This window comes from Ascaphus truei, chromosome 2 (genome assembly GCF_040206685.1).
Source record: "Ascaphus truei isolate aAscTru1 chromosome 2, aAscTru1.hap1, whole genome shotgun sequence".
NCBI lineage: Eukaryota > Metazoa > Chordata > Amphibia > Anura > Ascaphidae > Ascaphus > Ascaphus truei.
Window position 1 is genome coordinate 403,254,569 of NC_134484.1, and position 25,138 is coordinate 403,279,706.

At 43.0% G+C, this 25,138-nt stretch overlaps 1 long non-coding RNA gene across 1 annotated transcript in view; it reads right to left on the reverse strand.

Annotated features, from left to right (window-relative positions):
* Positions 1–18,354, reverse strand: part of LOC142487665 (uncharacterized) — a 75,929-nt gene extending 57,575 nt beyond the window's left edge. The window contains exons 1-2 of the long non-coding RNA XR_012799281.1: positions 18,208–18,354; positions 6,955–7,025 (exon numbers count right to left, since the gene is read on the reverse strand). This is a non-coding gene — a long non-coding RNA (uncharacterized LOC142487665). The remainder of the gene's footprint in view (positions 1–6,954; positions 7,026–18,207) is intronic.
* Between the last annotated feature and the right edge of the window lie 6,784 nt (positions 18,355–25,138).

Consider the following 25,138-nt stretch of genomic DNA (forward strand, 5'->3'; position numbering starts at 1 on the left):
GCGGATAATAGTACAGCATAGTACTTATAGTACATAAGGAACCAGAGTACTGGGCTCCCACATCCCCTGAGGAAGTGACGTATCGTCACGAAACGCGTAGGGAGGAGGAGCCTAGTACAGTGCACGTCATCCGTCACCTGCTGTGTACCTTGTGGTGTTGGGGAATACAACGGGCGCTGCGCTACTGACGTCATCAGTTGGCGCGTGACCTCGTGGACCCTATCCCCACTGTGTAGGATACAAGCTGCGGACGGCATCCTTAAGTGGCACATTTGCCCTTACAAATTGTAAGTGTAACCTTTGCTGCTTTTAATCATTGTTTAATAAAGTTTTATGCGGAGTACACTAGGCTGTCTTCATTTTTCTCCACCTACGGCTGCTGCGGTGCATGCTGCCCCTGCAAAGACGCTGATCGGGGTGAAGAGAGCCATCCTGGGAACCACGTGGGGTCCGTGGACATCAGGGTGAAGAAGAAAAGAGCCTGGAACAGATTCTCTCCCCTGAATCAACAAGAGTCTATCTTGTAAGTAGGGATATTCTTCTCCTGGTTAGGGCATTAGAGTTTTTATACTGCGCAATGGTGTGTTTCTGTGTTTATTTGTAATTGCAGACATCATCTGGTAAACTACACCTGGAAGAAAATCTACCTCATTACAAGTGTTGGTGTATCACTCCACCATCAGGACTGTCACTTCATCCAGGACTGTCTTTTTGTCATGGTACTGTGATCATCATCTTTTTTGCACCGGGGACATTATCTTTGTATTTGTATTTCTTAGAGGGTACTGAAAGCCCCATAACCATTCTTACCGATCATAAAAACCTTCTTTATTTGGAAGGGGCACGTCGACTGGGCGCCCGACAGGCTCGCTGGGCTCTATTCTTCACCCGGTTCAATTATATAATTTCCTTCGTCCCGGGTTCCAAAAACCTAAAGGCAGATGCCCTGTCATGGCAATTCCTCACGGAGGATAGGTCCGAGGAGTGGCTAGAGATGGTGATCCCATCCAATATATATCGTATCTGCCAACTCCTTTGATGTCATGGACAAGATACGATCGGAACAGTCACAGGTTCCTAAAGGTCTCAAGGTCCCGGAGGGACGGCTCTTCACCGCACCTCAACATCGTAAGAAGGCACTTGAGTGGTGTCACTCCTCTAAATCAGTGGGACGCCCGGGGACGTGGAGAACCAATGACCTCATCCAACAAACCTTCTGGTGGCCAGAGATGCTTAAGGATGTGGAGGAATTTGTTAAGGCATGTGGCACATGTGCTCGCAACAAGGTGCCTCGGGACAAACCAGCGGGTCTCCTTCATCCACTACCAATCCCAGATCGGCCTTGAATTACATATCAATGGATTTTATAGTGACCTTCCGACTTCCAAGGGGATGAGCACCATCCCTGTTATCATTGACCGTTTTTCTAAGCAAACTCATTTTGTTCCCTTGAGGGGTCTCCCGAATTCCTCCAGGCTCGCAGATGTCTTCGTCCAAGAAATCTTCCATCTTCATGGGGTGCCGTTAACCATCGTCTTTGACAGAGGATCACAATTTGTTTCTAAATTTTGGCGCACCTTTTCCCAAAGATTGGGCATCTCATTACGGTTCTCTTCGGGTTATCATCCACAAACCAATGGGCAGATGAAGAGAGCCAATCAAACCCTGGAGCAATACCTATGGTGCTTCATAGCCGATACACAGGACAACTGGGTGGATCTTCTACCATGGGTCGAGTTTGCTCTCAACTCCCTACGCAACAACTCCACTCAGGATTCACCTTTCTTTATAAATTATGGGTTGTATCCTTCCCGTTTACCCTCGGCTTCCCAATCCTCGGTTGTACCAGCAGTAGACAGCCGCATCACCCTTCTGCAAAATCTTTAGAGGAAGATCCAGGAGAACCTGAGAAGGGCTACTGGAAGGCAAAAAGCCCAGGTGGATCGCCATCTGCGCCAGGTCCAAGAATTCTCTCCAGGAGACAGGGTGTGGCTTTCCTCAAGGAACATACGGCTCAAAGTTCCCACACTGAAGTTGGCACCCAGGTTCCTCAGTCCCTTTACCGTCGTCAGGAGAATCAACCCGGTGGCATACCGCTTGCGTCTTGCATCCTCGATGAGGATCCATCCGGGTTTTCACATATCCCTGTTAAAACAAGCATTTAAGAGTCCTCGTTTATCCAGGATCACCTCACCCCCTCCTCCCCTTCTTATCCAAGGTCAGCAGGAGTACGAAGTCCTGTCCATCTTGGACTCAAGGATCTCCAGAGGAGGAGTGCAGTACCTGGTCCACTGGAAGGGGTTCGGACCAGAGGAACGCTCTTGGGTTCCCCACCGACACCTCCACGTTCCCCGACTCATTCAAGCATTCCATCAAAGGAATCCCTCCAAACCGTTTCATGGATGCCCGGAGGTCGCCCCTGAAGTGGGGGGTATTGTAAGGCTCAGGGAGCCATGCCGCCCTCGGTGCGCTCCCCGCTCCCCTGTCCCGGTGCTCAGCAATGCCGCCGTCTCCACTCTTGCCTCCGTAGGTCCGGCAGGCTTCCCCAACGTCCGTCAACGTTCTGGCGCACATGCACGCGCGTACCTGCCCCAGCCTCTTAAAGGCATACCACCCCAAAAGCGGCAGCCCGTGCAAATCACGCGCGCAGGCGCACAAGGACGCAAACACCTTTCCACCTCAAACTTCCCTGCCTCCTATCACAGCCTCTCCTCTGCACACACCTCCACTCTGCTGTTCTGCCATTGGACTATCTCTCTTACTTATGCTCAGCTGTGCCACTGGCACTTTGGCTGAGCATAGAACCAGTTGCTGTTCTCATCACTCTCTGCCTCCCTAGTCCTGTCTTGTTGTGCAGTCCTGACCCTGTGTACCGAACCGGCTTCCTTCTTGACTACTCCGCTCTCTCCACACCTGAACTTGGCAACGGCAAACGACCATCCCGCTCTCTCCGCACCTGACCTTGGCAACGGCAAATGACCATCCCACTCTCTCCGCACCCGATCTTGGCTTATGGTAATACGACTACGTCCCCCTCTCCTGCCCCGGACTTGGCTAACAGTACATTCTACTATCCGTACCTCTCCTACCCCGGCCCGGCAATCCAAGACCAATCTACACTCAAGACTTGCCCCCGTGGCTGTAGGTGGCGTAATATCTATTCCCACCTCAGCACCGAGGTCCCGCCTGGTTTGTGGTGAGCACAGAGTGACACACAGCGTTTCACACCCCTGCCCCACAGACTGGAACTCAGGCAGGAGTATATCAAAGGGATTTATTGCAGTGCCTGCAGTTCTTACACACACAGCGGATGCAGGAGTCTCAGAGGATACCAGGCCTCTGGATGGTGCTAGGCTCTTACAATGTAGAGCCCTGGATCTTTCTTTGCCAGTCAGCCCATTAGGGTCTGACAAGCCTGTCTCTGTTCCAGTCGAGAGGAGACCGGCCACACACCTCCACTCCCTAGGAGGGTTGGATTAGCAGTACACTAATGTGGCACTTCCTCCTTGAGCTCCAGAAAGGGAGGGCTCAAGGTCTGTACCCTGATATGCTGTTCACAGACCAAGAGTCACACCTCTCCTGTCACTCAGAGAGAAGCAAGAGGGGGGTCAAAAGCCCACAGGATTGCCTATCACAGCCTGTAGCTACAAAGGACTTACGTGACAGGAGGAAGAGAGGTAGTCTTGACTAAACATGTTACACATGTATCACAGAGACTTGGATAGATGAAAACAAAGCCCCCATTTCATAAGCTGCTGTCCCAACAAATTATCCTGCGATTCACTTCTCAAGACAGGCGCATAGGGGAGGAGGTGTAGCAATTTGTTTTAAAACAACTTTAAAACTTACTGTAGTACTCTCCCAGTGGGGCTAGATCAACGATTTTTGTGTATTGCTGCACAGAGTGCTAAAAGTGTTGGGTTTAGAGTCCTTCTCATCTGTTGCTGCCCTGGACATGGAAAGGTATTTATTTAGGACGTTCTGGTGCACCCCACATGGCTTATCTTGTGGATTTCAATGCCTGGGTCGATTATAAACTCTCTCAATTTGGTCAAGACCTCCTCTACACAATGAATGCTCTGTGCTTCACACAACTTGTTTTCTCTGCTACCCATAGCAGTGGACACAAACTTGATCTTGTTTCCAAGACCGGTTTAGACATTTCTGACCTAACAATAGACCCAGTTGTCTGGTCATGCTACCACTCCTTTTTCTTCTCAATCACAACCAACGCCCACTCCCCTGCCAATTGGCCCTCTCCCGTGGAGGTGACAAGGTATTGACCATTGATGGGTGTGACTACCCAGGGCCTTGTGGCAAACCTGAACTTCTCTGACATGTTGAGTGCCTCCATGAATCCCGCTGCTCTTTTCCATTAGATCAATAGATATTTGGGGGCCGCAATGGGTACTATCTTACCTGTTTGCATACGACCCCTCACCTCACATCACCACACCCCTTGGTTTGACAGTTCTATTAGGAAATTGAAGAAGGGTAGCAGGTTTTAACGTGCTGGCGGAGGTCTTGCATGGTTGAGGACAAGCTGAAACTAATTGACCACATTACCAAATACTAGTCCACAATTACCAGTAAGAAGTAAGAGTCCTGTCATGTGAGATCAAGGCAGCGGACAATAGACCAGCTCAGCTCTTCCACACTGTGGAGAGGCTTTGCAGACCAGTACCTCCTAGAAGCCTTTTCACAGTCCAGTTGTGATGATTTTTCTTTCTTCTTCCCTGATAAAGTAACCTCCACCTGGGCTGGGGTCCCGACAGTGCTATTTAATGAGTGTCAGGCTTTCCATTTATGAAAATGCAGGTTCTCTGGATTTATGGACTAGCTTTGACCACCTGGATGTACAAGAAATTGCGTAAACAATCCAGGGGTTGCGTCCCACTACCTGTGATTTGAACCCTGTCCCAACACGCCTTCTGTTAGGCTGTGTTGATGTAATCTGCCCGGTGTTTGCCAAAATAGTCCTGTGCTCTTTGCACACAGGGATCTTTGCAGAACTGCTGAAGAAAACAGTCATCAACCCTCTTCTTAAAAAGTCTTTATTTGATCTGGACTGCATGGCTAATTACAGGCCTGTATCAAAACTTCCATTCCTAGGAAAGTTTATTGAGAAAGTGGTTGCAACCCAACTGGAAATGTGTCTATCAATCAATGATATTTATGACCCATTCCAGTCAGGTTTCAGAAGACGGCTCGTATTGAAACAGCTCTGGTTTTTGTGCTAAATTATCTCCTGGTGTCGAGAGACACAGGTGACTTTTCTATCTTAGCACTCCTTGACCTCTCTACAGCATCTGATACCGTGGACCATGGGATCTTAATGGAGCGCCTCAATGATTTCTGCGGACTCGTGGTACAGTTCTCAGCTTGTTCAGATCTTTTCTTAATGGCAGGTCACAGAAACTATCTTCAGGAGTATACTCCTCTGCACCAGTGCCCCTGTAATGTAAAGTACCACAGGGTTCTATCCTAGCTCCTATGTTGTTTGCAATGTACATGCCGCCACTAGGTGACATAATCAAACGGCAGTGCCTGGCTTTTCACTGCTATGCCGAGGAAGCTCATCTCTACTTGTCCTTTGCACCATTATCAATCATCAATAGATGTTTATCTGAGCTACTAGAGGGCATGAGTGCCTGCTGGTTGAGGTTGAATCCTGATAAGACAGAAGTGCTTGTGGTGGATGTTCATCATCGGAAGACAACAAGATTGCAGCTAGGTCAACCAACTGGCCTTAAGCTTGGGGGTTCCTAGTTGCTAAACTCTGTCCATGTGGGGAATCTTCCTTCCTCGTCTTCTTCCCCGTCCTTGTTCTCCATTGGCAGAAACACAACAATAAAAAATACAATCTAATGGCCCATAAGTGGATAGTAACCACTATAGTAATTAAGGGGTTAACACCCTCCCCCGTTACCCACCCGGGCAGCCTATCCACCTTCACCAGGGCAACTACCCCATCCTCTACCCATTGATTGGCACAGTGGTACATCATGCCCATGTAATATGGGAATAATAAGCCACTCTGGCAGTCAATAGGACACCTAAAAAATTTAAATCAACAAAAATAAACCCCAATCACCAAAAATAAACCATAATAAAGAAATCAATCACCAAATAAAACAAGAATTAAACTAATCAATCACCAAATAAACCAAGAATAAAAAAAAGCAAACACCAAAAAAAATTAAACAAAACAATCAACAAAAATAAGTCAGAATTATAAAAACAATGACACAAAATTTTTATTTTATTTTTAAGGATATGACGTCACCCCAAGGGAGGTACGTCACATCCTTAAAACCACATGGCTGCCATCACATAGTACTAGAACCAATCGGATTGTCCACAATCCGATTGGTTGAAGTACCATGTGACATGTTCCATTTTTTTTTTAAAGGATATGACATCATCTTAAAGGGATGATGTCACTTCCTTTTTTTTTTTTTAATTGTTGCCATCACATGGTACTGGCACCAATCAGATTTTGAAATATACCACGTGGTACACTCACAATCCTATTGGTTCCAGTACTAAGTGATGGCAGCCATTTTTTTAAAAGGATGTGATATCATCCCTTTAAGATGATGCCATATCCTTTTAAAAAAATGGAACATGTCACATGGTACTTCAACTAATCGGATTGTGGACAATCCGATTTGTTCTAGTACTATGCGATGGCAGCCATGTGGTTTTAAGGATGTGACGTACCTCCCTTGGAGATGGCGTCACCGCCTTAAAAATAAAATAAAAAGTCTGTCACATGGTACACATCCAATCGGATTGGAGCTGAACCATCTGACACTAAAATATGATGTCAAAGGCCTTATATAAGGCCTATCCCGTCTCATTTTAGTTTAAGAAGATGACGAGACAACATCTCCCAATGGATTACTATGGATTACAAGTAAAGAAGATTGAAGAAAGAAGAACAGAATTTACCTGAAGCTGAGGATCATTGCGTCGCGGATCGAGAGCTTCCTGATACATTGGGAATCGAAGGGTGAAGACATCTAAAGGTAAGAAAAACATTGAATGTATGTCATTTTTATTTATCAGATTTTGATTATATTTTTTAATTTTTATTTTTTTGTGTGCCCATTGACTGCCAATGTATTTATCAATGCCCCCTTAAATACAGTGATAAGCAACGCATTTTTTGATAAATGCTTGTTTTTATTTCATTCATATGTATTTTTGTTGATTGTTATTTTTATTCTTGTTTATTTTGTGTGATTGTTTTTTGTATTCTGGCTTATTTTTGTTGAATGCTTAGTTTAATTCTTATTTTTTTGGTGATTGATTAGTTTAATTCTTGGTTTATTTGGTGTTTGCTTAGTTTAATTCTTATTTTTTTGGTGATTGATTAGTATAATTCTTGGATTCTTTTTGGTGATTGATTAGTTTATAATAGTTTATTTTTAGTGATTGGCTTTTTTGATTGTTGTTTATTTTTGGTGATTTAAAATTTGTTAGGTTTGCCTATAGACTGCAATAGTGGCTTATCATGCCCATATTATATGTACATAATTTACTTCTGTGCCAATCAATAAGTAGAAGGTGGGGTAGTTGCCCTGGGGTGGGTGGTTAGGCCATCCGGGTGGGTAGTGGAGGGTTAACACCTTAATTACTTTAGCAGTTACTAACCGCTAAGGTGATTAAGGGGCTAAGGGCCATTAGATTGTATTTTTTTATTGTACTGTTCCTGCCAATGGAGGACAAGGACGCAAATGATGGTGATGAGGACGACCTTCATCCTGGCAGGGGTAAGTAGAAGTTTTATTTACTTTAAGCTGGCTGAATAATGTTTTATTTTGAATGGGCAAATGAGCTATTATCCATATATGGATAATAGTAATTTTGCCTATCACTGTACTGTGTGTTTGGGGTGGGGGGTTGTTGGGGGTAGAAGAGGTGTTAGGGTCGTTGTGTTTCTTACTGTTTGTTGGGGGTAGAGGGATTGGGTGAAGGGGGTAGATGCTCAAGGGTGGGTGGTTAGGCCTCGGGTGGGTAGCGGGAGTGGTTGATCCCTTCATTACCATAGCGGTTCTCATTGCTATGGTAGTGAAGGGGTTAACTCTTCCCGCTACCTTCCCGGCAGGCCTAAGCACCCACCCTGGGGCAACTACCGCCTTCATCCACCCCCTTTACTCCTAATAAACAGACTATTCAGGTTTAACCCCTTCATTGCCTTAGCGGCTAGCTTTTTTTATTTTAATTTGAATACTAGTGTGCTGGAGCAGGGGGTCTCCTGAGATGGACAGCATTGATTTCAAGTCCGGGGACCTCCTGCTTCCCGAGTTACAGGCCCCGTTATCAGGTGCAGGTATCCCCATGCAATGTTTAAATGTCCGATAACACAAGAAGGTTGGTTGACATCATACAATTTGTGCAAATTAAATCCTTCCTTTGATGGTTTTGGCTTTAGACGCAGAAAAAGCCTTTGATAGACTCCAAAGGGGCTTCATGTTTGCCACATTGCAAGCTTGCATTGGCTTTGGTCCCAGGCTGCTGGAGGGGGTAAGAGCTCTATATATGCACCCCTCAGCCACAATAAAAAGGAACAATATGACATCTAGTTATCCTCTCATTCTCAACAAAACCAGACAGGGTTGCCCCTTATTTCCCCTGTTATTTGCGCCATCAATTGAGCCCTTGAGTAATCTTGTCCGCTCGAATCCCAACATTTCCGGTTGTCTCCTTTGTCAGAGGGAATACAAATTATCTCTTTTTGAAGACAACATTTTATTAATGTTCACTAGACACCTGATTTATTTGCCCAAACTCATATGTGACCTGCAAAGTTTTGGATGCTTCTCTAGCTTAGTGCTATATCCAGCTTGACATATTATATAGTTAAATACTTATATGTTTATCTTCTTATAAGCAAGGATCATTAAGTTTAATTCTTTGGCCAAAGTCTTTTAAGCCTTACAACCCCATCATGGTATGGCCCCTCTGTAGGTTGTAAGACTGCAAGCTGGAAGCCCTGTACATCAATTTCCCATCACATAGTCTCAAGCTATTGAATATGAATTCTTACTTTAAGTGGTGTAAACAAGTCTCTTGTGGTTAAGCTTACTAAGAAATATTGTAGCTTGTATGATGCCAACTATCCTTCCCTGTTAAGCAGGCTATTAGAGATATGAGGGCTTGGGTGGGGTTCCTGATATCATGGATAGGGCGCATAAATGCGATCAAAATAAACATATTGCAACGTATATTATATTATATTCATACACTACTACCAGTGTGAGATAAAGATATAAAGGGAATTCAGGATGCGGTCACTAAATGTATATAGTGTAATGGCCATCCTAGAGTCAATAGGAAAATACATTTCTGTTTAAGGTTGCAGAGTGGACTGGGGCTACTGTACATTCCATTCTTCACTACTATTCAAGCAGCACAACTTGGTCAGTTGGTAATGTGGCATGTACGTGGTGGGGTAGAGAGGTGGGTCGATACCAAGGGGGCATTTCTGGATGGTGTCAGACCTTCTCTGGCTCAAAAAACAGCATAGGCCTCCAGCACATAAGACATTTCTGGCCCTGCTACACTCATGCATGACATGGGATCGTACTTGGACCAAAGCTAAATTGACTTCCTCCCCTTCCCTGATAACCCCTTGAGGGCCAACCCTGACTTCCCTCTTTGTGTGAAAAGCAATTCCTTTTCCAACTGGGCTAACAATGGAATTGTTCAACATATGGTGGCAGAGTTTTCTCTTAAGTCCTTTTCTGCCATATGCGAAAAGACTAACATTCCCAGGTCCAACTTCTACAAATGTCAGGAACTATATAAATAAGGACTTTGTGGTGAAAGACATTCCCTATAGCACTTTCTTTGAGCACCTATACTGACATCCCCTTGATCAAACTAAATTAACCTTGACAATTTACCAAAACCTTTTCTTGATTGATGGCACCAAAAAAGAGATATACATGATCTCATGGAAGAAGGAAATTGGCCAGGAATTAGAATAGGATTAGTACCCAATCCGCAGACAGATTTGACCTAAACAATCCATGGAATTCCAGGGAACGGATTTGGACTCGTTCACCCATCTCTAGTTGCCACTGGGAAGTTATACTACCTGATCAAACCTTAGGGATATTGGCATCTCATTTCTATCTATTATGCCTTTTTCCTCTCACAATGAGTGCATGCTGCAGGGAGTACTTGTGATCACTTTGGTCACATTGTCGTGTTATGTATAACTTGTCAAACACTAGATTTGACAAAGATTCCGGAGCCTCCTTTATCATGCAGGCGCTGCAGACGGTAAAAGTGCTTGGCAGAAACGATGTTAGAGTTTGTCTATTTCACCCTGATAGTAACATTGTACAGTATGTGCACTGATAGAAGGCAGTGAACAACTGCAACTAAGCCATATTCTTCTGCCATTAGACACCTTCTGGAATGGGAAAACACCAGCAGTGACAACACAGAGGATTAACAATGGTATTTTTCAGGATACTAAAGAAACAGATATGTAGTAAAGAAGCAAACGAGGGAGAAGGAGGAGGTAGTATGATACATTTTATTCGGCATAGATAGTTGATAATTTACACACTTTCAAACCACACAGGTTTCTTCATCAGTTACGGCAGAAATATAAGGCACATATACAGTATTGAAGAGAGATGGTATCTCTTTACAATAAATATGCAAAGAATGTGAGATATTATAACAAGGTGAATGCTGGCAGCTACTCTGGGAATTAACAGAGGAGGTTTAAGAGACTTTTCTATTGTTACTGTATGTAATAGAGACTTAGACAAACAGGCGACAAAGGAGTGACAACCTTGATGGAACCAGACAGTGTATGTATATTTACACACATCCTGTGTTATATATATATATGCAAATGTAAATACAACTGTATGCTCATCTGCATGTCTTAGGCAGGTCTGCAACCCCGCTTTTCCCCATTATCACCCAGCACACAGCACTTCCACTGCAGCAAGGGATTCTGGGAAATGACATGCAAATGAGCACACAGTGCCACTTTTTGCTTTAAAAACCATTTTTAACATGGTTCCCTATAGGCTTAAGCTTGCTGCATGGTCACAGCTTTGAGCACAGCCAGGGTTAAGGTGCATACCCAGAAAACCACCCACAGACAGCTGTTTCGACCTTAATGGGTCTCATCAGTGTGGGGTTGATTAACTGGGTATGCAAAGAAGCTAAAGGATAGGCCAGCCATAATACTGAGTTAAGTTATGGTGATTGGCCTATCCTTTAGCTTCTTTGCTGAGGTCATCAACCGGCCGAAGACAACAGGTGGTGGAAGAAGGAGAGATGGATGGCAGCCTGCAGAGGACCGCAGCTGGTGGCGGAGGGAGAGAAGGAGGACGGCAGCCTGCAGAGAAGGACAGTGGGTGGTGGAAGGACAGCTGCCATCGGGGGAGAAGGATGGCAACCGGTTGCAGAAGAAATCATGTGAGCAGAGCAAGAACGGCACTGGAGGGCGGCCGGGTAGAAGCATACCCCAGCATTCAGACACGTAAGCACGCTTCTACTATACCAAGACAATTTCCCTGGCCAATTCCAATCTGGATTTCACCCCAAACCCTCCACAGTAACTACCCTTCTAAAAGTTTACAATGAGATCCAGTGTAGAATGGAACTGGGACAACTTACTGGTGCAATATTCCTACATTTAGCAGTGATGCTGTTGATCATGTTATCTTGCTAAACAAACTTCAGTGTTCTGGAATAGGGAAACATGCTTTAAACTGGTTTCATTCCTACCTACAGTATCAGGTAGATCCTAACATGTATCTTATCTCAGACGCTAACTCCAACCTATTGGATATCACCTGCGATGTCTTGAAAATTGATTTCCCAAAACAAACTGTTTTTAAACAGACGACTGTAACAATGGTATTTGGGACCAAGGCTAAACTTCTAAAGCTACCAGTGACTGAGCTTTAGATCAGATTCAGCGCCAATACCATCTTAGCCCCTATTAGTAGCCCCTATAGTACAGTATATGCAAGATACAATGCTAGGTAAAAACCATCTCTAAATCCTGTCATTGAAGCCTTTGCTGTGTGTATTATAGTACAGTATATGCAAGTGACAATGCTAGGTAAAAACATGTTTGAATGCTGTTTTCTATCTACCCCTAATCAAATTAAGTGTTGCCACCTAGGCAGGGAACACCCTGTGTAGAAAACCATCTGTTTGAATGTGCCTCAGATGTGCTAATTTAGCAGACAGAACCTAACTGTCAGGTGACTGTTTAGGCCCATATAAACCCAGGTAGAACAGCTTTAGTCTACATGCAGCACATGTCCAAGTGGCACATTATAAGTGGCAGGACTACTGAACAACTCATGTTTAAAAGGAAGTTCAAAGAAGTGAAGAAGTGGACAACACCTATTGGCCCTCATTCCTGCATTTGAACTACGCTGGAAAGGAGGATATCATCTATCCCAGACTGCATCATTACTACTGTGATGCTACCTTTACCATTTATATTTGCTGTGACTTCACTTCTTCTCAAATTATGCACTTCTTTTTACCAGCCTCATTATGTCTCTAACTCTATTCATATATCTCCATCTCTCCTTCCTTCATCACTTCTCTGTTCACATGAACTCCTTTCTTACCTACGCCCTCTGATACCACACAGCTATATCACCTGCACTAAAAAACACCCCTACAAATCATCCTCACACATTCTCTTTCTTTCCATGCTTCTCCTCCTTGCTTCTGGGGATATCTCTCCCAATCCTGGTCCCTGCCCTATTCCTACATGCGCTCGTCCTCGCCTGCCAATTGCAAACTCTACTCCCTCTGGTGTCAACCCCTCCAACCTCATACCCATCCCCTGCCACCCTCCCTCCTCTCTCCCTTTCTCCTGTGCCCTTTGGAATGCTCGCTCCCTTTCTAACAAGTTCCTTTCTGTACATACTTCTTTCTCTCTCTCTCTCTGCTCTTATTTGCTATAACTGAGACCTGGCTCACTCAGTCTGACTCTGCTCTGGAATCTGCCCTCTCTTATGGTGGCCTTTCCTTCTCCCACACTCTGCGCAATGGTGGCAGGGGTGGAGGCGTGGGGCTCCTGCTCTCCTCTCTCTGCCGTTACCGAACCCTTACTATTCCTCCATCTCTTGCTTTTCCCTCCTTTGAGGCTCACACTGTCCAGATTTTCTCTCCTCTCCCTGTCCATGTGGCGGTCATCTATCGTCCACCTACCTCTACTCATCCCCCTTCTGCATTTCTCTCTCACTGTGAATCCTGGCTCTCTGTCTTCCTCTCCTCAGACTCCCCTGTTCTTCTCCTTGGGGACTTCAATTGCCACATTGATGACCCCTCTCTCCCTTGGGCCTCCCGCTTTCTTTCTCTAACCTCTTCTTTTGGCCTTCAACAGTGGACTGCAGCCAGCACCCACAAGGATGGCCACTACTTAGACCTGGTTTTCACTAAAAACTTCTCTCTCTCTGATTTCTCCATTTCCCCTTTTCCTCTCTCTGACCATCACCTCATCTCATTCTCTCTATCTCGCTTCTCCCCTTCTCCACCTCCATCTACCCCCCGGTTCTGCAGAAACCTGCGCTCTATTCACCTACCTGACTTTGAGTCCACTTTACGCTCCTCCCTCTCCTCTCTCAGCTCTGCTACAGACCCTGACAACCTGGTCAGGAACTACAACTCTGCCTTGTCCTCTCTTGATCTACATGCCCCACTTCTCTCTGCCGCACTCACCCTTCTAACCCTAGACCCTGGCTAAATTCCCACACGCGCATGCTGCGTTCCTCCACTCGTTCCTCTGAACGCCTCTGGAGGAAATCTCATACTCTCGTAGACTTCGTTCACTACAAATTTATGCTATCCTATTTCAACTCTGCCCTCTTGCAAGCTAAACAAGCCTACTTTTCTTCTCTAATCAAAATGCACAAGTCTAACCCACGCCGACTGTTCTCTGTCTTTGATACTCTACTCAAATCACCCTCAGCTGCCTCTCCTTCCTCCATCTCCGCTCAGGATTTTGCTGACTATTTTAAGGAAAAGCTGGAATCCATACGGCAGAACATCCCCTCTGTTTCTTCCTCCCATCCTACACCTCTTCCTAACTCTCCTCCTGCCTTCCTTGACTCTTTTTCCACTGTCTCAGAGGAGGATGTGTCACTGTTGATCGCCTCTTCTCCCTCTACCACATGCTCTCCTGACCCCATTCCCTCCCATCTCCTAAAACCTCTTGCTCCTACTATAATCCCTACGCTCACACACATTTTTAACTCCTCCCTCTGCTCTGGAACCTTTCCATCCTCCTTCAAACATGCAACAGTCATACCATTACTCAAGAACAGCAAGCTTGACCCTACCTGTCTTTCTAACTATCGACCTATATCCCTCCTGCCTTTTGCCACTAAACGCCTTGAACGTCTTGTATTCTCTCGCTTGCTCCATTTTCTCAACACCTATTCTCTACTAGACCCTCTACAATCTGGCTCACTCCACGGAAACAGCCCTCACTAAAATAACTGACGACCTCCATGCTGCCAAAGACAGAGGTCATTACACTCTGCTCCTATTACTTGACCTCTCTGCAGCATTTGACACCGTGGACCACCCTCTTCTCCTTCACATTCTCCATACTCTTGGAATTCGGAACAAAGCACTATCCTGGATCTCATCCTACCTCTCCTATCGTACTTTCAGTTTCTCTTCTGCTAACACCTCCTCCTCCTCTATTGATCTCTCTGTGGGGGTACCCCAGGGCTCTGTCCTGGGACCTCTTCTCTTTTCTCTGTACACACTCTCTCTAGGTGACCTAATAACATCTTTTGGGTTTAATTATCACCTCTATGCTGACGACACACAAATATACTTTTCAACACCTGACCTTACACCTGCTGTACAAACCAAAGTTTCTGAATGTCTCTCTGCTATATCATCCTGGATGGCCCTCCGTCGCCTTAAACTCAACATGGCGAAAACAGAGCTCCTCATACTTCCTCCCAAACCTGGCCCTACTACCTCCTTCCACATTACTGTTGGAACTACGATCATTCACCCAGTAGCCCAAGCATGCTGCCTAGGGGTCACACTTGACTCCTCTCTCACATTCGCCCCTCACATTCAAAACATTTCTAAAACCTGTCGCTTTTTCCTCCGCAATATAACAAAGATACGCCCTTTCCTCTGTTGCTCGACTGCTAAAACTCTGACTCAGGCCCTCATTCTCTCCCGTCTTGATTACTGTAACCTCCTGCTGTCCGGCCTTCCTGCCTCTCACCTGTCTCCCCTAAAATCTATCCTAAACGCTGCTGCCAGAATCACTCTACTCTTTCCTAGATCTGTCTCAGCATCTCCCCTCATGAAATCCCTCTCCTGGCTTCCGATCAAATCCCGCATCTCACACTCCATTCTTCTACTCACTTTTAAAGCTTTACACTCTTCTGCCCTCCTTACATCTCAGCCCTAATTTCTCGTTATGCACCATCCAGACTCTTGCGTTCTTCTCAAGGATGTCTTCTTTCTGCCCCTTTTGTATCTAAAGCCCTGTCCCGCCTTAAACCTTTTTCACTGACTGCCCCACACCTCTGGAATGCCCTTCCCCTCAGTACCCGACTAGCACCCTCTCTATCCACCTTTAAGACCCACCTTAAGACACACTTGCTTAAAGAAGCATATGAATAGCACTGTGGACATTCTGAACACACGATACATAAAGCTTGGCCCCCTGCAGACGCACTTACCAGAACTCCCTCCTACTGTCTCTGTATGTTCTCCCTACCTAACAATTAGACTGTAAGCTCCTCGGGGCAGGGACTCCTCTTCCTTAATGTTACTTTTATGTTTGAAGCACTTATTCCCACGCTCTGTTATTTATATTATCTGTTATTTATTTTATTACCACATGTATTACTACTGTGAAGCGCTATGTACATTAATGGCACTATATAAATAAAGACATACAATACAATACAATACAATCATTGCGAAATTCTCAAAGAATTAGATTGGTCATCACATGAGTCTAGGCGCAAAGTTCATCTTTCCTATCTTGCCTTCAAATAATTTCTGGGCAAGCTACCCACCTATCTGAACAAGCTCCTCACCCCTACCACATGCTGCCCTTATCACCTGAGATCTGAGTTCAAATGACTGCTCATGTTCTCAAAGTTCAACGAAGTATCCGGCCGCTCCTCCTTCTCTTACCGTGCACATCACACCTGGAACAATCTACCTGAGACTCTCAAAGACACCACCAGTCTAAGTTCTTTCAAAACTAAAGCTGTCTCACATTGTAATCTGGTCTGTAACTGTTTCATACTCCAAAAAGATAAAATATGTTGAACAGTTCATGCAATGTCTTTATACATAATGTATAACCCTGTTCACTTAATGTAACTATGTATTTGTAACCATGTATCTGTCATCATAACTCTGTGCCCAGGATATACTTGCAAACGAGAGGTAGCTCTCAATGTATTACTTCCTGGTAAAACATTTTATAAATAAATAAACAAGGAGTCTTACAGTCATCTAAGAAATGGATTCCAGTTGAAGAACCAGTTTCTGGTATCTTAATATTGATTGTATAAAAATAAAAAATGAAATCCCCTTTATTCCCTTACAACACAAACCTTCATGAATTAGATGGCTTGATACCTTTCTTGCCACTCTCATGAAAGTTCCATGTGCATTGCAAACATGAACAGGTCTTGAATAACTTGCCTAGCTGTTTGTAAGCAATACTTTTATCTTTCATCAGGTGTCATTCTTGCATTTTTGTTCACAATTTTTATTTGCCCCTATCAGTCTGCAATAGTAAGATTAGATGTTGACTAATCAACATGTGTAAGGGCAAATACTGTATGCATACCGAATGTTTGGTAAATAGTGTACAGTATATTGAAACTGCTATATTGTAAAGTTGAACAATGCCAAAGAGCTATACATGTGCAAGCAAGCTAAGTCTCAGGTATTCCTGAGCTCACGTACATTTTACTGGCAACTATTGAAAGGGTGAAACCTATTACAAAATAATCAAGAACCTGTTTTATAATAGTGTGATTAGATTTTCCCTAAATGTCGTGTCGTGTTTAGTTGCTAGTCTCTTTCCTCCACCTCTTCCTTTCTCTACCTACAGCTCAACCCCCTTATAACGCTGTGCTTGGGGTCCAAAGAATCACATCGCGCTATAAGCGTTGGAAATAATGTACAATGGTATGCATTGTACAATAAAGTATTTAAGATACCAATAATCGTGTTGTAAAGTATTCATAAATATGAAAATTGGGAGCCACGCTTGCATCGCCTTATAAGCGGATTCGCGTTGTAACGGATCGCGTTATAACGGGGTTGAGCTGTATTTGTATCTTCCATTTCATTCCCATTGTTATTGTCTCTTTTACAATATTCTTTGTCTCTTTGTTTTTTACATCCACAAAGACAAAAACAAATCCCCTGCATTACCGTCTTGCCTCTCACCCATGCAACGGATCTCTAAAATATATTGCTTTATGCAATAAGTACTTGTTAGCTGCTAGAATATAAATACTTGTACTTTTTGACACCCAGGACTGCCGCCGATAGGAGGGTGGGGGGCGGGTAGCTGGGACCACTGTCCAGGGCACAAATATTCAATGTACATAGCAATCCAAACTGCTTGGAAATTCATCATATTTTCCCCACTATTAAAAAAAATAGCATTTTCTGTCATAGAAGTCACAAAGAATTAAGTCTTTTCACAACTGGAAAAACATTTTTAAAAAAGAGAGAATGCTCTATATTTTTAAGTGTGGTTTCATTTTCTCTGTTGTCCCAAAAATATTCTGAAAGCAGTGCATCCAATAAATCCCATAATGCATCCTGATACCTCTGCACAAGTAAACAGTCCTCTCTAGTATATAAAGACAAACACACCCATGTTATAAATCCTCACAATTAGAGGGGACAATTGTTTGGCACAAAAGCTTTAATCTCTCCCCATATTAACCATTTTCAGCAATCCTTCCCACCTATAAACATTACAGTCAGCTACACTCCCTGCACATACATTTAACTTGCCGCCCACACATACTGAAACTTCACTTATCCAAGCCCTGCAGCAAAGAATCCATGTGAAAATTCAGATTGGACCCACCCAACGCATATTTTCTTTGCTGTAATTCTGCTGCAACACAATCCATTATTGATGCCCACAGTCACATTCCTATTCTGTTTACTTACCTGTTACCTGATACTTATGCCTCCAACTTTCCTTTTAACTGACTCTGTCACTTCAACATTATTCACAGAGTATAGAAGTTACAGAATTAACCCTGCCCTCTTACTGTTCTTCTATTAATTGCCTGAGCCCTTGCGATGTCACATCGAGAAAGTAATATAGCAATAGTGAAAAGAAACATAACACGTATATCGTCCTTACATGGACACTTCCAATAAATTGGCTATTCTCCAAGGAATTCTCTCTGTACCCACATCCTGTATCTGTCAGCAGGCGTTTTTAATGTCCAGTCCTAAAATAGTGACAGCATAGAGACTAATTTAGTATTCAGATCCAGATACATGAAACCCTGTTACAACGAAGTTAATATTGCAGTTGGTAAAAAAAATGTTTTATCACCTCTTATTACCACAATTTTATGACCTAGTCGCCAAGATTGCGGTAATAATTTACCGGGTGCAATAGTTTTTTTACGTGGCGTGATGTGGGAATTAACGCGACCGTTAATAACCCCCAAATTCCCGCATTGCGATCGCATTACTAATATTTCTACCATAACATTCTATAATCTGTGGTAGAAAGTATATGAATCCAGTTGCCTGACATGGCTACTAAGGTACATCACAGGCATCAAAAGGGATAATAGTCATATTTAACTACACTACTTACCCCTCCCCCCCCCCCCCCCCGGCTCCTAAATAACTAGTAAAGCTTTGCCATGCAATGCTTTACTAACCGCTGAGGTTACTATCCCTACACCACCCCCTGGGGCAACTACTCCCCTCACATACCCACTCTATCCCCATCCCTCCTCAATAAACTCCCCCCCCCCTCATGACTAATGGCCAATAGCCCTATTAGCCAAATGGGGCTAATAGGGCATTTGACCATTAAAAAGACAGAAAAGATACATGTACAGTGGCAGCTGCCTTTAACCTCCTGCGGCCGTTTCCCCGCGATTTTAAAAATCGCGGGCAGATACAGCATGTTTTCCGCCGGTTTGGGCGCTGCGGGCGCTTTCAATGTTAAGCGCCATTAGCGCTGTCTGGTGTATGCGGCTGACGCGCGGCAAAGTCTGTGACAAACGGAAAACATCCTCGAATTTTTTCGGGGATGTAGGAGGTTAAAAGGGGCCACAACAGTATTAAAAAAATAATGCATTACAAATAAAGGTCAAGAGTCTACAGTACTTGCTCTGCCGATTTATAAGGGTTGCTGTTGGATGTACTAGGGAAAATAATGGATATACTGTAGCGCAAAGAGAAATTGTTCCCTCCAAAGACAGAGGAGAACGAAAGACCCCAGTTGTGTGCACACAAAACTGCGTATACGTGATTATCATATAATGGAATGAGGTAGCAGAATAGTATACCTATCTGAAAGTGTACCTGCACCTATATAGTTATGATTCAGGAGAAAAGCGCTTCTGTGCCTTCTTTTTGCAGGAGAAAAGTTAGATTGTATTTAAAATGCTATACTTTATAAAGTAATGAATTTCACTACTTAAAATATTATGGGACGAGAGAGAGCATTATAATCAAAAAAATAAAAATTGCCGTTGGTAGCTAGAGGGCTAAGTTCAATGTTGCCTTGATAATTGGACAAAGGGTTAGGTAGCCAATGGCGGAGACAAGAATGAAATGGACTATAGCCTAACTAACAAGAAACACATGATTGAAGACGGCACAGTCCTTAATCGTGTTGACACAAGGAGTGATCACCGATTGGTTCGCTTCAGATTACATCTGAATTTGAAGTTGGAAAGATGAAAACTGATTAAAAAAAAGACAAATACAATCAACATCAATAACCTCAAGAAAAACCACAGAGAATTTCAAACTAGAACGGAAAAATCGGTTCAGCTTGCTTAAAATGCATGGGGAGACTTTATCAAATGATTATGAAGAATTTGTGAAGATTTTAGCTGAAAGCACTGAAATAACTGGAAGAATCGCTAACAAAAAACAGTATAAGAAAATACCTGATGAGACAAAACAATTAATGAGGGAACGACAAGAAATGGAGCAATCCCAAGATATAAGTATTATATGCAGAGGTGTGCAAAACAATCCGCAAATGTATTACTGAAGATAACAAAAGCTTAAAGAAGACATAGCAGGGACTTTCGGTTGGGAAGAAGCAAATTATTGTACTCAAACAAGACGATCGATCAACAATAAAAGGCTGTGGACTTACTGTATCATAAAGAGAGTTGAGGACTTCCACGTGAACACACATAACACAGGGCATAATCCAGCAGAGGACAAGGAAGAAGAATCCACCAATGATGTACCATGCATCCTTCCAGGGGTGGCAAAAGCAAACAAAATGCATGAAGAATGGGAAAGCTCCCAGGGAAGATGGAATTACAACTGAAATCTTGAAAGAAGCTGGGAAAGAAATAGAAAAAATCCTTGTAAAACTCTTTACATGCTACTTAAAGAACAGGAAAATTCCAGAGCGATGGAGTAATGCCATAGTTATTCTAATCCACAAGAAAGGAGACAAAGAAGACCTCAAGAACTACAGATCAATCAGTCTATTTCCAATCACTTACAAGATTTTGACAAAGATACTCTCTAGTCAGCTATAACAGAGTCCAACCTAGAGAACAAGAGGGATTTTGCAATTTATACAACCCAATGGACAACATCCAAGTCGTACAAGCAGTAATGAATACGATCAACCACACTGCTAACAATTCGTAGATTTAAAAAAAATGATTCTGTCTACACCTTAGTGGTCTGAGATGCATTAAGAAGACAAAATGTTAAAGAAGCATACTTTGATATCATACAGAACATTTACAAGAATGCCACATCAACCATTAGATTACATTCTTTCACGGGAACCTTCCACTGTGCCTCAAGGAACGTTTTCGACCAGTGTATTGTTCCCGTGCTCATATATGCAAACTTGGACCCTAAATGTGAAGATAATTCAGAAGCTTCAGACATTGCAAAGTATGGAGAGATGTATACTGGGTATTACGCGAAGAGATGGGATAAAGAATGAATGGGTTTAAAACCAAATCGGTGAAATTATCACAACGGTGAAAAAATGTAAATGTCAGAGGACCAGACATATCACAAGAAAAAATGATCATCATTGGACAAAGATGATACTCGACTGGATTCCCAGGAGATTAAAAGACCAAGACGATTACCAAAATCGTGGGAGGATGACATCAGAAAATGTTAGACCAATGTGGAGAAGAGAGGTTTGCTATCCCTGTACCTGACCTTCATCCAGCAGTGGATCAACACAGGCTACTGAGGTGTGTGTGTGTGTGTGTGTGTGTGTGTGTATATGTATATATGTGAGTTATTATTATTATGTGCATATGTATGTATGTATATACACACTACCACCTTTGTAGTATATGTATTAGAATGTTCTTGTAATCTCCAATATGTGGGAAGAACAATGAGGGCACTAAAAGATCACTTATTAGAACACAAGAGAAACATAGAAAATGGCTATATTCAACATAGTGTCTCAAAACATGTCTTTGAAAAACATAACTTTAACCCCACAGGATTGAAGATCAAGGGCATTGAATCAGTGAAATGTGGGCCAATTTTTTATATTTTTAATTGATTTATAGTATATTTTCCCATTGTCACATTTAAACAGTATAGGATCTTTTTCTGTATTATTCCTGTTGTACATCATATATTATTTTTATTTACATTATGTTTATTATTATATTAATGTCCACATTTTTAACATTCAATTGTAATCTTAGTATATAATCTTTAATCTTAATATATATATACTGTACATATGTAATTCGGCTGCACATATCGCAAGAAGAAATTACTATGATTGAACAAAGATGGCATTCCATTGGATTCCAAGGGAAATAAAAAGACCAAGACTCCTAACCTCATTTTCAGGTGTCTCTTGCACAGCCTCGGGGATCACACCTTTAGTTTACCTCCACGCTAGGGTCAGACTGAGACTTAGAACACTTATTGGATTCCCCTTACATATCCCCCGCTGCCATAGGAAATCATGAGAGACCAATGACAGAACGGATACTGCACGGTGACCAATCGGGATGCAAGTGCTCAACTGCATTATAAAATCAGGGCTGGAGGTGGGGTGGAGGCTAGTTAAAGGGCTTAGAAGGTAATCTAAATATTGGCCAATGGGAGAAGCGCCTACCAGTGGGAGCTCGGCAAATGCTTCCCTGGCCAGTAGGATATAACCTGTTGGGCTTGACGCTTGGATGTCTGGGGAAATAGCCAAATGCTCTGCTCTTGGGGTTAAAGGACCCTGGACTGATCTCCAGCCCTGGCCACACCTCCCCTTTGTTCCTTGCCCCTCTATTCCCCCTCCAGTCCCAGCAATAGCCAGTTCTCTGGCCACGCGGGCTGTAGAATGAGATTCTCACCCCCGCATGTCCAGAGACCTTGGCTATGCTTACAGTGTGCACAATCACATTTTAATACCTGGGTACAGTTTACAACACACATGAATTAAAAAAATGACATTTAGAGGTTATGCAGGGAGCTACTGGGTATATTAAAATGGAGGAGCTCTGGGCTCTGGTAGCCAGATGAACTCCTGGAAAGGGCCAGGGACTGGGCCTAACCGTTATTATGCTGGTCCCTGGACCCCTTACCAGGACCGGCAGTTCTCAGAGCGTGAGAAGAAACTTATCCAGAGAGACAAATTTCCTCACAGATATAGACAAATTATGAGAAAGATTTTTAAATAAAAACAACAATGCAATTGTTTCAAAAGCAAGGGGGAAGCAGCAAAACTGGAAACCAAATACTATAGAAACAAGGACAATGTATAATTTATCACCAGATACAACAAAACGGCACCTAAGATTAAAAAAATCTTTCCAAACAAACTGACATACAGTATATTAAAAGACGATCCAAGTTTACGCCAACATCTCCTAGACTTTTCAAATTATATATATACAGTATATATATTGTGGAAGGAGAACCTCCTGTGGCGCTGAGGCAAGGATAGGAATATGGTTGTGGATAAAGTTCTTCTCTTAGGCTAATACCTCAAGATAGGAAAACAAGATGTACAGAAAACACTGCAATAGTGCATTACCCGGGGACAAAATTGTAAAGAGAGCAATTTAATATAAAACAATTAATTATAAAACAATTGAACCAAACATTGTATAATGCAATATAAAAAACTTTCATGTGCTTGTGCACTTGGAAGATGAAACTTGCTCCGCCTTGATAAAAATTGAAATCCTACTCACCAAAGGTGACTAGGACATGCACATTTGTTTTAGGGTCTTTTCGCCAGGTATACCGCTCGCCGTGGGGTGAAATAAGCCAGTCACTGGGGGAGGATCCCCTTCTATACTCGGAGTCTGCTTGCTACCAGAGTCTGGTCGATCGGCTCCTCTGCTGTATTGTATATATTGTAAATTGTATTCATTTGTTTGCACGAGCGCTATATTGCACTTATATTTTCACCAGTTTGAGTATATATATTGTGATGTCCACACAACGTTGTAGCATCCTTTAGTCCCAAATAAAGGCAGGAAACGTTGTACTTCTCTTACATGGGGTTTACGTACAGGGATTAAATCATATGCTAATAGGCCCACCGTCCCTTTAAGAAAAACCAAATAATAGAAAATAAACACATATTCCATTTAGGGAAAGCTAACTACACCATAGCTTTCGCCCTCACTAACTGCATGACATGCTAAACTTGTTCCCAAGCCAAAATATGCCCTGGCATATGCAATAAGGTAACACAGCCTCTGCATACAACAATAAAGTGTTTTTGCTTATTGGTCAGTCCTTTGGAGCAGACATCGTTGCTTCAGCACAGTCTCTCCTCCTTTTTTCCTAGGGGAACTCAGCCCCACTTGAGCCCAGAGAAACCCCTCTGTCGGTCCTATGTAACCAGCTTCCACAGCTGGGGAGTACTTCTATCTCCCCCCCTTCTCTGGGGAAAACAGTCTCTCTCACTCTGTGTCACTTTCAGAAGTCTTTTAAACTACTTCCTTGTTCACTCAAGGAGTCTGATTAACTACATTAATTAGCAGCTGCTACTGGCTTCTCTTTGAGGAATTAACTTTCTGTGGACTGAAAAGCACACTTACTGCTAAAGTCCTATAGCTGCCCTATTCAGCCCCTAGAGGACAGTGATAGTATCACTATATATATATATATATATATATCCTATTTCCTCGATTCTAAGACGCAACTTTTTTCCAATTTTCCCATGTCTGAAATCAGGGTGCGTCTTAGAATCGATGTATTAAAATATATATATTTTTTAAGTGTCTACAGTACTAACCCAAAACCAGAGACAGAACATAAAACACAGACAAAGCTCAGTTTTTAGCACATCCAGTGAGACTCATACACGGTACAGTGCCTAAATATATATGTATAAATATCTAATAAGTAAAATGGTCTTTTAGTTTGACATTTTTGGCCAAAATTGTTGTAAGCCCCTGAGCCAACGCCAAGGCAGACCACATATCAGGGGTCCCTAACGCTAATATAAATTCTTAATAACCTGTGTAATAACAGGAAGAATGATTTATAGTAAATCTGTCAATATTAGTTGCAAAGTTCTAAGTCTGACTGAAGCTTTTATTAACCTGTACATTACCAGGAAAAGCACTCTGTATTAGAGATGTCACAGCCAAACTGCAAGCAGGCGAGTTCCCCTGAGTGGAAGATGCTATGGAGTGAGCCCATAACCATTTAAATGTGGGAGGGGGTGAGCTTAAATTAGGAAGGAGGTTGCCACCCTCCAATCAGCCATGACTAGCTGGACAAGAATTGTAAAACATACTGGACACCTAACAAGCTCCTATTGAACCCCCAAAATGACCACAACATATATATAAGCATATGAGTTTCACAGTGGAGTGCTACTGAGCATGGCAATATATACTTAAAACCAGAGACAGAACATAAAACA